We start from the raw sequence: 16,461 nt of genomic DNA, 5'->3' as shown, positions 1-16,461 counted from the left end.
TTTGAATTTTAGAACAAATTAATGTAAAGCACAGAAAAAAAAATAAAGAAATTAGAACAGAAATAGGGAAAATCAAAGAGCAAGTGATAAATGTCTGCAATAGACAGAAAGACTGGGTAATACAAGGAAGAAGCAAAGGCAAGCAAGTCTACTGGCATTTTCTCATGTGCATGAAGAGAAGAAGGTTGCCACGTGCTTGAGAGGTTATAGACAGGTAGGTTAAGGTGACTTTAAGTCAGTTATGAGAGTCCTTTATGGATTTATAATGCAGGAAAGGATATAGCCTAATATGGGGGTGTGAAAAAACAAGCAACAAACGAAAGAGTGACTCAGCAACAGACTTCACAGCTCAAGTGTGAGGAGCATCGTGAACAAGTTGTTGATGAGAAAACATGAATCTGCTGCCTTATGGATGCAGCACAATGGAAAATCTACAAGCTTTGGGGTTAGAGATGGGTTTTAGTCCTACTTTACCTTAGGCAAATCTTTCCAGCTTCCAGATCCTTGAATTTCTCATCTGTAAAGTGACTTCACACTGTTGTGAAGCTCAAATGAAACAATATTTGTGAACATATCTTGAACAAAATTTAGATATTATTATTCTAGGACTTTTATTTGCATGGGCTGAGCAAGTATTTATTTGTGGGTTTCTTTCTTTCCTCCCCCATCTTTATTGAGATACAACTGACATGTAACCTTGTGTAAGTTTAAGGTGTACAGCATAGTGATTTTATATATGTATATATTACAAAATGATTATATCTGTGGTTTCTGTGGTATATGGGATAAGAAAGAAACAACCAATATGATAAAACAAGGCGGGTTAATGGCATTTGAGCAAAGAAAAAGAAACTGGGAGTCACTGACATTACTAAACACTATTTTTAGAAATCTTTTTATTAAGGCTCATGGTGGCACTGTTCATAATGCATGAGATGCAACACTACGTCTAAACGAGTGGCAGGTGATCAGTGAACTTCAGAGATCATATGAGAAGCCAGAGGATATTTATTATCTTTAAATAAACACATTTTGTTTGAACAAAATGCAATTTTATATGCCTTACAAAGCTATTCTGGGTCAGAGAAAGGGCTGTAATATATGAGTAAAACACACAACTAAGTGACTTTGAACCCTGCTCTCTTCATATTTCTCTGTGCTCACGGAATGTTAGGAAAGAAATGAATGATGTTGTGGATGAGATCACCCAACCCCAAGGCCCCTTATTATATTTGTGCTAAAGATCTTGCTTCTGAGAAAATGAATGTTGAATGTGAATGAAATTGCATGTAAAAACGAAAAAGGAAGGTTTACTCTAATGACCCAAGTTTCTTCCAAATCCGTATTGCTACAGCCTTAGTTTGGGTCTGCATGAGGTCTCAGATTATTGTTAACAGCCTCCTAATTGGCCCTATGTCCAATCTGCTATCTCTTCAATCAATTTTACACATTTGCTGTAAAATTGAGCTTTTAAAAACAATTCTGGGGCTTCCCTGGTGGCGCAGTGGTTGAGAGCCCGCCTGCTGGAGCAGGGGACACGGGTTCGTGCCCCGGTCCAGGAAGATCCCACATGCCGCGGAGCGGCTGGGCCCGTGAGCTGCTGAGCCTGCGCGTCCGGAGCCTGTGCTCCGCAACGGGAGAGGTCACAGCAGTGAGAGGCCTGCGTACCGCAAAACAAACAAACAAAAAACCCACAATTCTGAACATGCTACTGATCTGCCCAAAATTTTCAGTAGTTACCCACCACTTATAGCAGGGCTTAGAAAAATTTTTTCTGTAAAAGGTCAGACAGTAAATGTTTTAGGCTTCACAGGCCGCGCACAGTCTTTGTCAATAGTCTTCTTAGTTGTTGTTGTTGTTGTTTTTTTACATCCATTAAAAATTTGAAAACCATTCTTAGCTCATGGGCTATACAAGCCAACAGCTGGCTTTGGCCTTTTAGGCTGTAGTTTGTTAACCTATAGAATAAATAAAGTGCAAGCTCCTTAATATAGCATAGCAATCTTCCCATAATTTGGCCTTCTGCTTTCTTTTCAAGTTTTATATTTTGCTAAAACACTTCCCACACCCTCTGCTGTGGGAATTGAATTGGCAGTACCTGGAAGTACAGCAAACTGGGTTTTATACCTCTGTACCTGTTCACATTGCATCCACTAAAATGGTCCTTCTTTATCCAACTGGCAAACTATTCCTCTCTCAAGACTCTACTAGAAGTGTCATCTCTTCTATTAAATATTTCCTGACTGCCAAGTTAGAACTGGTCTCTGTAACTTGTACAAATACGGATTGCAGTATCTGTAGCACTTCACTATGCTTATTTACTCCCCAACTCAAATGTGAGCCTCTCAAAGGCAAGAAAATGACTTACCTGGATTGTATTCCTAACATACGGTAGCCACTTTTTAAATCTTTATGGAATGAATGACCCCAGGCCTTCTGTTAGCAAGTCATTCAACACCAGCACTAACATAAAAAGCAGTCCTCTGAATTGTGCATGACCCATACATAGAAGCAAGTTACTACATTTTTAGTCTGTAGAAAAGCTCCCTGAGTCTCACTCTTACATCTTGTGGAGATTTCCTCATACACCCAGCAGGTCATGAGAGTGGTTACACAGATCCTCATGGCAGACTTTTTTTTTGATCATTAATGCCATCTTACAGTGCCTGTGCTTTTAGAATCCAAATGGGGACTCAAAACCTATCTTCCAATAAACATACTTTAAAAAATTCTCCTAAGGCCTTTAGTATTATTAGTGATAGAATGATGACCTAAATAGGTGTTGGTGAACTGCCCTTGGAATGTTGCTATCCTGTCTCAGTGGGGAAAACGTGCTCAGAGTTCCAAGCTGATGACTTATGAGTTAACTTTTGGACATAACTCATTCCTAAGTTTGAGGCTGTCTCTACTTAAAATATATCAAGCATAGGTCAGAGGAACTGGAATAGGAGTCAACCAGATTAAGAGTAAAGCCATAAAAGTGAAAGCCAAAGGGAAATATGATATTACTGTGTTTCTAAAATTAGAGAATGGTCTGGTGAGGCTCCTCATTGCACACCCTGGAGAAAATGATGCATAAATGAAATTGATTTTAGGAAACAAAGACTAGGAGTATTTGGAAGCTTTTAGAAAATAGCAATAATATCTACATTTATTGAACGCTTACTATGTGCTAGGAACTGCTCTAAGAACTTTAAATAGACTATCAATTTCATTTTCCAATGGCACAATAAGAAGGGTACTATTATTATCTTTATTTTATGGGTGGGGAACTTTATTTTATCTTTATTTTATGGGTGGGGAACACAGAGCAGTTATTTGCCAAAGATGCCATAGCTAATAAATAGTGGAGCTTAAATTTGAACCAAAGCTTTCTGAATCCATTGCCCACAATCCAAATAGCTTCAATTATATACATGGAACCACCAACAAAGTGCAGTGTGGAATATAATTACATTATATTATACCTTTATAATATATTTTATATAATTTATATATTTCCTTTAAATTTATTTTATTTAATTTTTATTAAATATTTAATTTAATTTACTATTAATTAATTTATATAAATAATATATATTTATATATATTACACATAATATATCTAAATATATGTATACATGTATATATATAATTTGTCAGATAATATACCTTCAGAATAATCAACCTTTAGAAAGTGAAGAAAAAGGCTAAGGATAGAAAATATTGTGACCAGATAGTCATCTACCCAAGAGAAGGCTCTGGGAATAAAGGAAATTTTAGAAGCAAGACATAACTACCTTCTGAATGTGCTATGGCAGAAGGTTTCTGGAGTCAACCAACTTAAGATGAGAAAAAGAATCAACAAGTTACCATAATACAAAGTGTAAAATAAATGTTGCTTGACAACGATAGAAACTGCATATGGCATCTTATTAAATTGGGAAAAAGGAGAAAAATAATCACAATCTTGGCCATGAACACTTTTGAGTAGAGCAGAAATGCTGAAGCTCGTGAATGTGTATGAGAAGTGGGAGTAGAAATGGCCAGAGGGTCACTAAAGCACACCATGGAAAAGAAGGCAGAGAAATAGAAGAAGGCAAAAGAATAACAATTTCAGTTTAGACATTTTTATAAGAAATTGGGGCTTCCCTGGTGGCGCAGTGGTTGAGAGTCCGCCTGCCAATGCAGGGGACATGGGTTTGTGCCCCGGTCCGGGAAGATCCCACATGCCGCGGAGCGGCTGGGCCCGTGAGCCATGGCCGCTGAGCCTGCGCGTCCGGAGCCTGTGCTCTGCAACGCGAGAGGCTGCAACAGTGAGAGGCCCGCGTACTGCAAAAAAAAAAAAAAAAAAAGAAATTGATATGATGGAAATTTAATGTTTTCAGAAACAAATGTTGGTTGAGAAAATATTTATTAATATGTATAATATGGAAACTATTTTAAAATAAGAAATTATAAGTATAAACTAGAATAATTTATTTAAAAACACTTTTTAAATGATAAAGTGTTTTACAAACAAAAGATATTTCTTGGCATGAGATATTATCACCTAAATGTGGGAAGTGAGAGGTCATTTGTCTATTAGGTTCAAAATTGGGTCAGACATCTATAAAATGTGATGTGAGGAGCAAATGCTATATTATGGTTGCATAACCACTGTCCTATATATGAATTCTATCTATCTTGTGTGGCAAATACAAAGATGTTTGGTTGCAAAAATCTTGTGGTTTATATCCCAGAAGAGAAACTTCTTCCTGATGGGCTACTATGGCTGTAGCAGTCACCTTTGCCTACCTACTACTATTATTCTCTTTGTGAACTATTTTGCACACATTCATGGCTTTAGCTCTTAATATGGCTTGACAAAATGTTAACATTCACGGTAGACTTGATGAGTGCCTAGTGATGACCACGGAAAGAATGCTTGCTAAGATTTTCGTTGTTGTTGTTTGTTTTTAAAAACATAAATTGAAATTTTATGGGCTGAGTTTCCATTTTTATTCTTGCACATTGGAGAGGCTTATAAAGAGAGCCATTAGGATTTTTCATTTCCTTTGGCTAACTTCCTAAGTGCACCGTTTACATCCTTATTTCTCAGAGTATAAATGAGGGCATTTAACATGGGGGTAACTGCTTCATAAAATATTGAGATGACTTTGTCTTCTTCCTGATATTCCTTTGACTGAGGTTTCAGGTACATTTAGATGACTGTCCCATAAAATACAGTGACCACAGTTACATGGGATCCACAAGTGGAGAAGGTGTTAAGTCTGGCCTCCGCAGAACGGATCTTCAGCATGGCAACAACAGTGCAAAAGTAGGAAATGAGGATGAAGGTGAATGGCAGAGGCAGTGTGAACACACTGATAACCAGACCCAGAATTAGACTGACAGGGGTGTCTGAGCAGACAAGCTTCAGCAGGGCCTGAATCTCACAGGTAGAATGGTTGATGATATTATGCCCACAATAACGAGCAGGGATTGCAATGATTGGTGTGACTGCTACTAAGAAGGCACTGGCCCAGGTTTCCAAGGCCAACTGTATGCAAACCCGGTTGTTCATAATGATGGTGTAACGCAGGGGATTGGAGATTGCAACAAACCTGCCATAAGCCATGATAGCAAGGAGACACTGTCATCCCCAGAAAGAGGGATGTGGTCATCTGGGCATAACAGCTGGTATAGGAAATGATGCAGAAGTCCCTGAAGCATTGGGCCAACATATATGGCTCCGAGCTAGTGGAGTAACAGATATCAAGGAAGGATAAATTACTGAGAAGAAAATACATAGGGGTATGAAGTTGAGAATCCCATCTCACTACAACAACAATAGGTTGTTCCCAAACATTGTGACCAGCTGGAAAAACAGCAGTCCTAAGAAGAAGGCAGCCTGGATTTGAGGCTGTTGGGAAAATCCAACAAGGATGAATTCAGTCCCCTCAGAGGCATTGCCTCTCTTTAGACTGCCCATTTAATTGTCTCAAGTACTAGGAAAGAAGACAAAACATAATGTCACCCACATGAGGAAAATAAGAAGAGTAGCATCTCAATAGCCTGTTAAGAATTCCTGTTCTGCAGCTCTGATTATTGTGTGTCATTTGTTTTACTGGGTTAGACTCAGCTGTTCAAGTATCCAATGGTGGAAATATAGGTTTTCTCTTTGCTTTCCTGTCTTGTAGAACCGTATATCAGGAAAGGCTTATTAAGTTGTTTGGACTGTTAGATACTTATATTTGATTAAGTAAGACAATCATTAACAGTGGGTTAAACAGAATTATTACTCTCATAAAGGGGCGTAGCTAGATGATTGACTTTATTCTTGACCAAAAAAAAAAGAGGCAAATATGCTACATCTCCCCACCTAAAATGCTCGTTTATAGTCGAATTTATTTAGGCTGGTTCATTAATTAGCAAGTAATAATTTTTTTTTACAACTGGATCATTGAGCTTAAACTTGAAAATTATTACTTGGAATATTACTCAGCAAGTAATAAGTTTTAAGTTTAAGCTCAATGATCCAGTTGTGACTGCTTGAAATACTTCAAATACTTCTTTGCTTTTCAACCTTTTTTTTTTTTTGGTTGTTGTTCTTATATGTCATATTAAAACCACCTATGCATGTTAAATTAGACAGTGTATATGTAGCTAAAGCTATCAGTCAATTCAATGGAAAAACATCACTAGCCAAAATGACATGAAATAAACCAAGCAACTGGTGGATTTATTGAAATCTCACTCTGTTTAATTGTTCTGACATCCGTTTTCAAATGACAGAAACTTACTATGTGCAGATCCTCCCATCTCCATATAGTTCCAAACAAGAGCTTAAAGGGTGATGGGAAAATCTTATTAGATAAAAGGATTTCATGAAGACAACAGTTACCAGAAATTGTGAAGAGGGACAAGGCAAATTTTGGAATGCATGTTTCCAGAAGTGTTTAAAAATAAAAGAAAGGAAAAGACAGAGCCCTGTCAGTTTTATATGCTTTCAGTAGGGAGTAAAACAGATGACCCATTGAAGACTCCTTTGGCTTTAAGTGGCATGGACATATATACACTACCAAATATAAAATAGCTAGTGGGAAGCAGCCGCATAGCACAGGGAGATCAGCTCGGTGCTTTGTGACCACCTAGAGGGGTGGGATAGGGAGGGTGGGAGGGAGGGAGACGCAAGAGGGAAGAAATATGGAGATATATGTATATGTATAGCTGATTCACTTTGTTATAAAGCAGAAACTAACACATTGTAAAGCAATTATTCTCCAATAAAGATGTTAAAAAAAGATTTCTTATTTAGACACAGAATCAAATCTCTCCTTATTGTATAGTTATATTAGTGCTGCATATAATTAGGTAATTCTTCATGCTTAATAGGCAGAATGTTGAAATACAGATCAAAAGCAAGGGAGTCAGCTGGATCAAAGTCTAAATTCTGGTTCAGCCTCTAACAAGCTGCATAATCTTGAGAAATTCAGTTTTCTCATACGTGAAATGGGAATGTCACCTAGCCTCTGGCAGGACTGTTCCAAGAATTAGATAAGATTATTTCTATAAAGAACCTAACACAGTGCCTGGCACAATTATACCACCCAAGAAACTTTAGCTCCCTTCCCACTTTCACACCCCACATAGACCTTTCCTTCAGCTTAGATTTCATCCTTGTAAGCATGTGCCGAAATGTTATTTCATCCTACCTTTCCTTGTAAGGTTATCATGTTACCAGAAACAATACCATCTGAAGTTTTCAGTTTGAGTAACAACTAAAGAAAGGTTGACTGTGTAAGTCATTAAAATTTGTTCCTGATGGTAGGTGGGAAAAGACATATAAAGAGATGAAAATTATTCACTGACTTAGGGCTGGAGGACAGTAACAGAGAAGTGCACCTCATTCATAACAGAAGCATTTTGCAGTTGGCGACACCCCCACAAATGACTAATCTCCAAGAAGAAATTTGATTCCTTCAACTGCAAGGAAAAGAGGTTTAACACAGGCAGCTGTGGTGATAAATCTTCCTATCGGTTGTGGTTATAAGGTTGGAAAATCTTGAGTTAACTATGCTGGTGAATCGTGCACATTTATTTCTACTTGTTAAATATCTTTTTCTTTTATTTACACAGAGTTGGCTTGTAATAAGGCTACCATGAAAGGTTGGTGTCTAAAAAACAATAAAAAAATTCATTTTCTAGCCTTATAATAATAATATAGTTGCCAGTTCACGACATGCAGTTTTTCTTTGCCTGTGCAAATATTAGAATGATATTTCTTCTAGAGGTGTCCAAAATTCTGTTACTTTGTTCCCAGCCACAGAAAAATAAATTGAGGAGATGTCCTTTCTGAATACATTGAGATATTTTTAAAGTATTGGTGTTTGCCAAAAGTGTATAGTCTACTTACAGACCAAAAATATTTAGGTAGTATTAAAAGAAGCCACACTTCAAATGCAAGAAGGAACTTTGGAAATTTGGATAATCTTGTGGTGGGTTTAAGAACTTATAACCTCAGACTTGAAGAACAGTTTCCACTTTGGGGATTTAGGAGATATCCCTGCTTTGTAATTAAGTGGCCTAATGCAAATAGGGAGAGAGAAAACGAATAAGGAGGAGGAGACATCTGCTATATTTAGCTCATTAAAATAATGTTCACTTTCCTCCTAACTTGGTTAATGAGCATTTCAGTGACTGTTCCCTATAGCAATGATTCTGGTCAGTAAATATGGTGGTGGTCGGGAACCAGGGCTGGTTTTCCTCAAGGAGAAGCTTTCTTCTGTTTGGGCAGTTCTTCATTTACTTTCTCTTCTGATAGCAAGTTAAATGTTCAGGTAGTGCTATTAAGAATTTATATTGAGGAAATTTGGGGATTAAAATGTACATCATAGTATGATTGTATAACTTAATTTTGTGTTTACTGGGTCTTCCAAAGATATGCTATGTTTGTCAATCCAATTCTCTCCCAAGTATGATTGTGAGTTCAATTTTTATTTAGTTTTGTTTTTAACTTGAGGGACTTTTGACCCTGTATAATGGAAGTAAGTCTGAGTGTACATTTTGGAAGCTGTGAGCTCCTTGATTTAGCGACCATATCTGAGTCATCTCCGTTTTCTTTGGAACTCTACCTTGCACAGAGGAAACTCTTGAAAGATTTTGCTGAAATAAAAGCTCTTGATGTCACTTTCACTAAGTGGATTTTTCCATTCAGGTATTTTTATATTGCATTTAATCATACTATCTGTTTTTGGCTATCTGACCCTGAACAATTTTTTTCCTGAAGTTTTTACTTGTCAATTTCTTGGTGCAAAAAAATGTATTGATTGATAGAGCAGTGCTCTGTAGAAAGACAACAGAAAAGGAGAACTTTCACCCAGATAGTCACTTCATATCAGGCTTTTGTGGGTCACTCCTTCCACAGAGGGTTGATGGTAAGGTTCTGCTTATGTGAGATACCCATTCCTCAAGAATTTTCTGTGTGATTCTATCCTAGGGACCTTCTCACACCCATATATAAAAAAATATATTAAACCTATGTGGAAATTCACAAAATGTGAAGGAGAATAAGATGATGAACATTTGTAGTAGCGTACAAATTGAAAGAAATTGCAGTGCCATCAGGGAAATATTTCATGGAGGACATGGTTGATGCTTCCCTAATGAAGATTACAGAACTGGCATAGAGGCAAGCTACAGTAGGAATGGAAAGCTTCAGCTGTCCAGGCATTTGATGGAAGTCTCAGTCTGGTAAAAGCAAGGCATCTTATAAATTTGGTATTTGCCTTGCTGACAATTTCATTTCTCAGAAGGTTAAAGAAGCATTGAGGGGAAATGATGCTGTGGACTTAATTATGATGGAATGGACCAGAATCTTGGGAGAAAATAACCATATCATCTGGGAGTTCATAATAGAAAGAAAGTCTATAGCCAATATTTCCAAAAGGGAAGTTGGCTATGAGACCATAGATATCTTTTCTCTCAATCTTTTAATTTCAAATTTCTTAAAGGCTCTGATGATAGTTTGACCAGAGGCAGAGAATCATGAGATTTAAGGTGAAAATAGACCTTTTCCACTTCAAGAGCACAGCACACAACATGCAAACAGCCCAGACTCAGATCTCCTGGGTGTAGAGTACTTACGTAGCAATCTCATAAGGCCTAATTGACAGCAGCTTTCTTGCCTTGTAGTCAGATTCTACTAGACCCATCCCTATAGCGTCCTGATCTGTGTGGCCTAGTCTGAAAGTTTACTAAGTACCTGGATTTTATTTATCTTGTGGATATTTTTCTCAGAGCTTTTTGGTGTGTCTATGAGAGAATTCAATATAGGCTTTATAGTCAGGCAGAATCATTCATTTGTCCATTCAACAAATATTTATTGAGTTCATACCATGTGTCCAGTTCTGTTAAAGTTGCTGAGGATACAACAATGAACCAAAAGAGACAAGGCTTACCTTCTTATTTGACTTATACTCTATTGGGATGATAGTGAGAACAAGAAGTAGCAAATAAAGCAATTGATATAGTAATAACGGTTATGAAAGAAACAGAGTGATATGAAAGAGAGTGCTGGAACAAGATTGTTATTATACAATAAATGTTAGCTTTCAAGGAAGGTAATGTTTGAGTTGAGATCAAAAGGACACAAAGGCTCTTGCCTTCCAAGATGGCCCACACTCTGTCTATGGAGCGTGTATCTCCCTGAATAAACCTTCTTTCACTTTACTACGTCTTGCTCTTGAATCCTTGCCTGCACAAAGCCAAGAACCCACACTGGGCGGCCATCCCAGGGACTCAGACATGACTTGGGATGTGACCATCCTCTGGCACCCCACTCTCTTTCCTGCAACATCTTTTCTGGCACCCAATGCGGGGCCTCCAAGGCCATAATCTCGATCCGCCTATTGGGCTATGGCTCCCCTCTGAAGGGTGGCTGGGCCTTATCCTGAGCCATGGAGATTCAAGTAGCCCGTTAAGTGGCAGCTGACGTCGCCTGCAGGATCTGGCAGAGACCAGTTCTCTGGCCGCGAAGAAGCGCACTGAGGCCAAGGCTTTTTCCTCTCAGTCTTTCTCATTCTCCTACTGCTCTATCTCTTTGGGCTTGAAAACATCCACCCAGACGACCACCAAACATCCAAATTAAGACTGCGCGGCAAGTAATTGACAACTTGGTTGGGTCTAAAGAACTCCTGCCAGGGGGCTTATCTGGTGGCGCAGTGGTTGAGAGTCCGCCTGCCGATGCAGGGGACACGGGTTCGTGCCCCGATCCGGGAAGATCCCACATGCCGCGGAGCAGCTGGGCCCGTGAGCCATGGCCGCTGAGCCTGCGCGTCCGGAGCCTGTGCTCCGCAACGGGAGAGGCCACGACAGTGAGAGGCCCGCGCACGGCGATGAGGAGTGGCCCCCGCTCGCCGCAACTAGAGAAAGCCCTCGCACAGAAACGAAGACCCAGCACAGCAAAAATAAAAAAATAAACAAAAGAACACAAAGGAACTATGTGAAAATTTAGGTGAAGAGAGTTCCAGGGAGAGGGAACAGCAAGTGCTAAGACTCTAGGGCAAGAACAGGTTTAACTGTTTGCTGAATAGATAGCAGATAAGTGTGGCTGAAGCATAGTGTAGGGTAACCAATCATCCTGGCTTGTCCCAAACTTGCTTGGTTTTACCACTTGAAAGTCTCACGTCCTAGGAAACCCTTCAAACCCTGTGTGGGACTTAGTATTACCGTAGAAACTCACTAATGACACTAACCTCACGGAGTATTTTTTTCCAAGTTAAGCATTCTGTAGTCCTTCCATCTCAACTTAGATGATATAGTTAGTTCTAAGACCTCTCAATCACAAACCCAGTACTACTCCTGAGAATATACTTGATTTTTTCCCCCGTGTACTCTTGAAGAGTGGCCCTTTGAACCAGACACCCTTCTGAAAACATGGGATGACCAATGTCCATTATGGAGAAACTACAGATTGTGGCAGCATTCTTCTAATAAGTCATCCTAGGATAGCCAGCTATTTTTAGTAGTATTATGCTTAGCAAGGAAGTAAGTCCACTAGCCCTGATTTTTCCACACAAACTACTCTCAAACCAGTTAGTCCACTTCCTGTAACTGTAAAGCTGATTTTCTTTCAACCTCAAGGCTCAACTTGACCATTTGCTAAGCAATGCTCATTCTTGTTCAGTTTAGCTCAGAATTCCCTTCCTTTTGAGGTCTTTTTGAATGCTAATTCTGGTATCTGAAACTTTACCTAAGCACTTCTTACTTTCTTTGTGTCATCAAAAATTTGACAAATGTGCCTTCTGGGTTTTTATCGAGATCATTTGATTAAAATGTTGGACAAAACATGGCCCTGGGCATGTCACTGGAGACCTTCCAACATAGCATTAATTCATTAATCAATACGTTAGGAAAATTTTGTTTAAGCAGATACTAAATTTTAAAACTTCAGGTATACTCTGTTGCTCATGATTTGGGATATGGCATGTAATCATGAAGCGAAAATATTGCCTGAAGATAAAGCCCCTTTTATTCGTCCTTGCAGATTACTGGGAATAATGGATGATAAGACTGGAAATGAGGCTGGAACAGCTGGAGAACAGTCGGCAAATCTAGCATGGAGAAAAAGAGCCCTTAAAGCTGATTCAGAGGTCTTACAATTTGGGAAAGACCAGAAGAGGAGGGGGCTTGAGTATAAATGAAGAGTTAAATGTCTTAGACAGTTACTGAATTCTTTTTTTGTAATGATGCTACAGTCATAGAAAATATATAAATGACTGGGTGTGATTGTGTTCCAATGAAACTTCAATTACAAAAACACATGGTGAGCCAGGTTTGACTGGCAGGGTGTAGTTTGCCAACATCAGCTTAGATGATCCAGAATCACCCTTATAGAAATATCCTCATACACAGTCCAGGAATATACAGTTTTCCCCGACCTTCCTTCTCTATGTTAATCTCTTTTATTACTAAGCTTCAACACTGTAGGTTGGGATTTCTTTAACTCCCTTTTATCTTGGCTTCCTTTCAGGATTATTTCTTCCAACTTTTTTCTTTTATGATCTAGAACAGGGGTTGGCTAAGTTTTTCTGTCATCAGGAATATTTTAGATTTTGGAGGCCATAGGTCTCTGTTGCAACTGCTCACCTCTATCATTGTAGCACAAAAGTAGCTACAGGGATTATGAAAAAGAATGGGCATGGTTGTACTGTAATAAAACTTTACCTACAAAAACAGGCAGTGGGCCGGTTTGGGCTCTCATGCTGCAGTTTTGCCAACTGCTGGTCTAGAAGGGATGGTGATTATTCTTGAAATCCTATCCAATAGCCTAGCTGCTACCTTGCATTTGCTTTTTGCATTATACTAATTGGAGATTACCTGTGCCCTACAGGTCACTGCAAATAGTAGTCCCTCAGGCATCTGGAGGTCTTGTGTCCTGTGGCTAACAGCACTAATTTGTGGTCGTCTGTGCCCTCTGAATCCCTCATAGAACTAAGGCCTGGAAACATGCCGTTGATCTCACAGTCCCCAGGCTCAGAATCCTCTGAGAAGGCTGCTTTTAAACCTACCAGTTTTCATATCCCCTGTCCCTGGAGTGAAATGTCTGCCAATCTAATTATGAGGTGATAGCAATTAGCAGGAATTAGCACCCCTCATGTAAAAGTTCAGATTCCTTTCACTGAAACTAATTCATATCCAGAGCATTGGCAGCCCTTTACCAAAACAGTCTAATCTCCTTTTGCACCAGAGGTTATGAGCATCCTTGGATGACTGAAGCCACTGTTGGCAATGGGCAGTTGGGTAGAGCAAATGACTGAGAAGAGAAACTAGAGCAGGGCAAGGGGGTCCCTGTAAGACGACGAGTCCAAATGACTGTTCCATCTAAAAGAGAGTGGAAGTCTAGTAAGCATATCCATTGCTTATGTAAAACTACGTTTCCTACTTGACTCTAGAATGAGTGCCAGGTTTTCAAATGCATAGAATTCTTATTTTACTGAAATTCTAGAGTAATTGAAAAATGGAATTCTATGTCTGCCAAATCTCAAGTCAAGGAACAGCTTACTCTAGATGTCCTGTGGCCAGATTTCTTGTCCTGGTTGTGCCGGAACACCCGGGACTTTCATTTCTCCTGTGTAAAGAAAGTGACTCTCACTGGACAATTACTCTTTTTAATCAACATTTTTTTCCAATCAAAAGAGAAAACATGAAAGCCACAGAAAACTGTAGGTAATTGAACTAAAACCACAGAGAATTGTACTGTTCAGTCATGGTCATTAACAACATTTGGGCTCTTTCCCTACTCCTATGCCTATTTTCACAGTCATTATGTCAAACTGTAGAAAATGCTGGGACCTGTTTCCCACTCAAGCATTTTCCCATGGCAGTAGACAATTGTTAAGGACTCTTCTTGCTCTTTGATTTCAGGTATGTTTGGTTTCTTATGGTCCATGTGAAATAGACCATCAAAAATCATGGTAAATAACATTTGATTTTTTAACCAATAAAGAAGTCAATATAAAGTTTTTCATAGAAAATAAATGTAAGAATAGTAAAAATAAATTCTTTATAAACTTAGAAAGAATTATTACAATCCTTTATTTACCCTTGTTGGCCCTTGATTGGATTGTACCCTAAAGAACGGTCCAGTGTGGTAAATTAAAGAACCAATTATACCATTCCTTTCTCCTCCAGGAGAAGCATATGGTCCCTAAGCCCAGAAGTCAGATTTTATGAAAATTACTGGAGATGAACAGATATAATGTTTTTTAAAAAAACAGAAAACTCCTCTGGATTAAGGAGTTTAGAGTATAACTTTTAGCACCCTGTAAAAAAATGAAGCAATATTGATGCCATATGGAAAAGAATGAAGATGGCTGACTTTGAGAATGAATTATGGCAGGCCATTGTAAAGAAATAATACTCCAATAAAGATGTAAAAAAATTATACTAGGTTTTGCAGACATGGATAAAAAACCAGTATCTAGAGACCAATAAAGCAACATTGGAAATTTGGATGTTGGCCAAATATTGGATGAGCACCTCCTCATACAAGGTATTGGCCCTTGGCACATAGCACCCCAGGAAACCCAAAACACTGTTGTTGCCTACAGGGACTCACAGCTGACTTGCGCAGGGGAGGGGTGACCCTTGGACACAAGTAACTATAAGGTGAGGGGCAAAGTGGTAGGTATCCTTGCAGAGAGGCATCTGAGGTGTTATAGGAATTTCTTTCTTCTGTTGACCTGGAGCAGTGTCCCAGTGGATCCTTCCACACCAGGAAAGAATCCTTGGGCTGAGCAGTGTCATGTATGAACACAGAACATGCAGTAGCAGTAGGTTTTTCCTTTCCATTTCATAGAGACCTGAAGTGAATTCCAAATGTAACTCAAAGGCAGCAGCACCTTTAGTAAATGAGGAGAGGAACTCTCCAAAGTCCATTTATTAAAACGGCCAGGGAAGGAGTGGAATCGCACCTGCCAGGGGACACAGTATCAAAGGTTTTAAAGTTGCAAAGGGAAATCAGTTCAAACCCTCCAGGATTAGGTCCCAGAGATGCAATTAGAAGGCTGTTCACATGAAAGAGTTCAGGAGTATTTACAAGAACAGGCCCAAGAGAAAGAGCTTATTTCTAGATTATTAACGCTAAAGTTGCTTTCCTCCTTAATTAATTCTCTATCTTTGGAAACATAAAAGATTTCATTGCCTCTTGGCAACTTTTGGTTCTAAATGGCCTGGGAATCCAACATGTGGGTCTAAGTGGTACCGAATGCCAGGATGAAAGGCCAGCAAATCTGTGGTAGTCACCTGGATGATTCTAAATATCTGGATGGATGATAAAACACGTATTAATTTGGTGCCAACATCACTACCTTGGGGCAGCCTACCTTGACTCCTCAGGAAGAAATCTGGTTCCTTTTCTTATGTTCACACTCACGCCTCTATATTTTTATTATCTGTGCACTCGTGTGTCTCCAACTCTGGGTCTAATTTTGGGAGGAGAGACACTGTGTCCTTCCTGCCCACCGTTGTTTCCTTTCCACCATATGTAGCACAGGGTGTGGAATGTTACTACACACCCACAGATATTAGATAAATGAAAGAACACTTGGGCAACCTGTAGTGGGCCGTCACTAATGGAATGTTCTGTGGTGAAGGCAGTAGGGAAAGGGCTCTGTCAAGGGTCGGCCAATACCTGGAGATTTGTCTAAGTGGGCGGTGGCACAAAGGCTAGAGCTGTACCAATGTGCAAGGTTTCTTCCTCATGTCAGTTGATGAAGGTCAGGAATGGGGCTGGGAAGCCGGTGTGATATTCTGATATGATTTTCGTATCCAAATGAGGACTTTGGAGCCCATCTGATACAGTGCCCACATTTTATTTTATTATTAAAAAAAGTTTTTTTGACTGTGTTGTGTCTTCGTTGCTGCGCGTAGGCTTTCTCTAGCTGTGGGGAGCAGGGGTTACTCTTTGTTGTGGTGCACGGGCTTCTCATTGCGGTG

At 39.3% G+C, this 16,461-nt stretch overlaps 1 pseudogene across 1 annotated transcript in view; it reads right to left on the bottom strand.

Moving 5' to 3' along the window:
• Positions 1-5,017: 5,017 nt before the first annotated feature.
• Positions 5,018-16,461, bottom strand: part of LOC309817621 (olfactory receptor 13H1-like) — a 34,865-nt pseudogene continuing 23,421 nt past the window's right edge. The window contains exon 2 of the transcript in view: positions 5,018-5,884. The product of the transcript in view is annotated as an olfactory receptor 13H1-like (transcript). The remainder of the gene's footprint in view (positions 5,885-16,461) is intronic.

This window comes from Grampus griseus (assembly GCF_964374135.1).
Source record: "Grampus griseus genome assembly, chromosome: X".
NCBI classification, from domain to species: Eukaryota; Metazoa; Chordata; class Mammalia; order Artiodactyla; family Delphinidae; genus Grampus; species Grampus griseus.
Note: the sequence above shows the minus strand (reverse complement) of the source record. Positions and strands in the feature narration are given on the sequence as shown.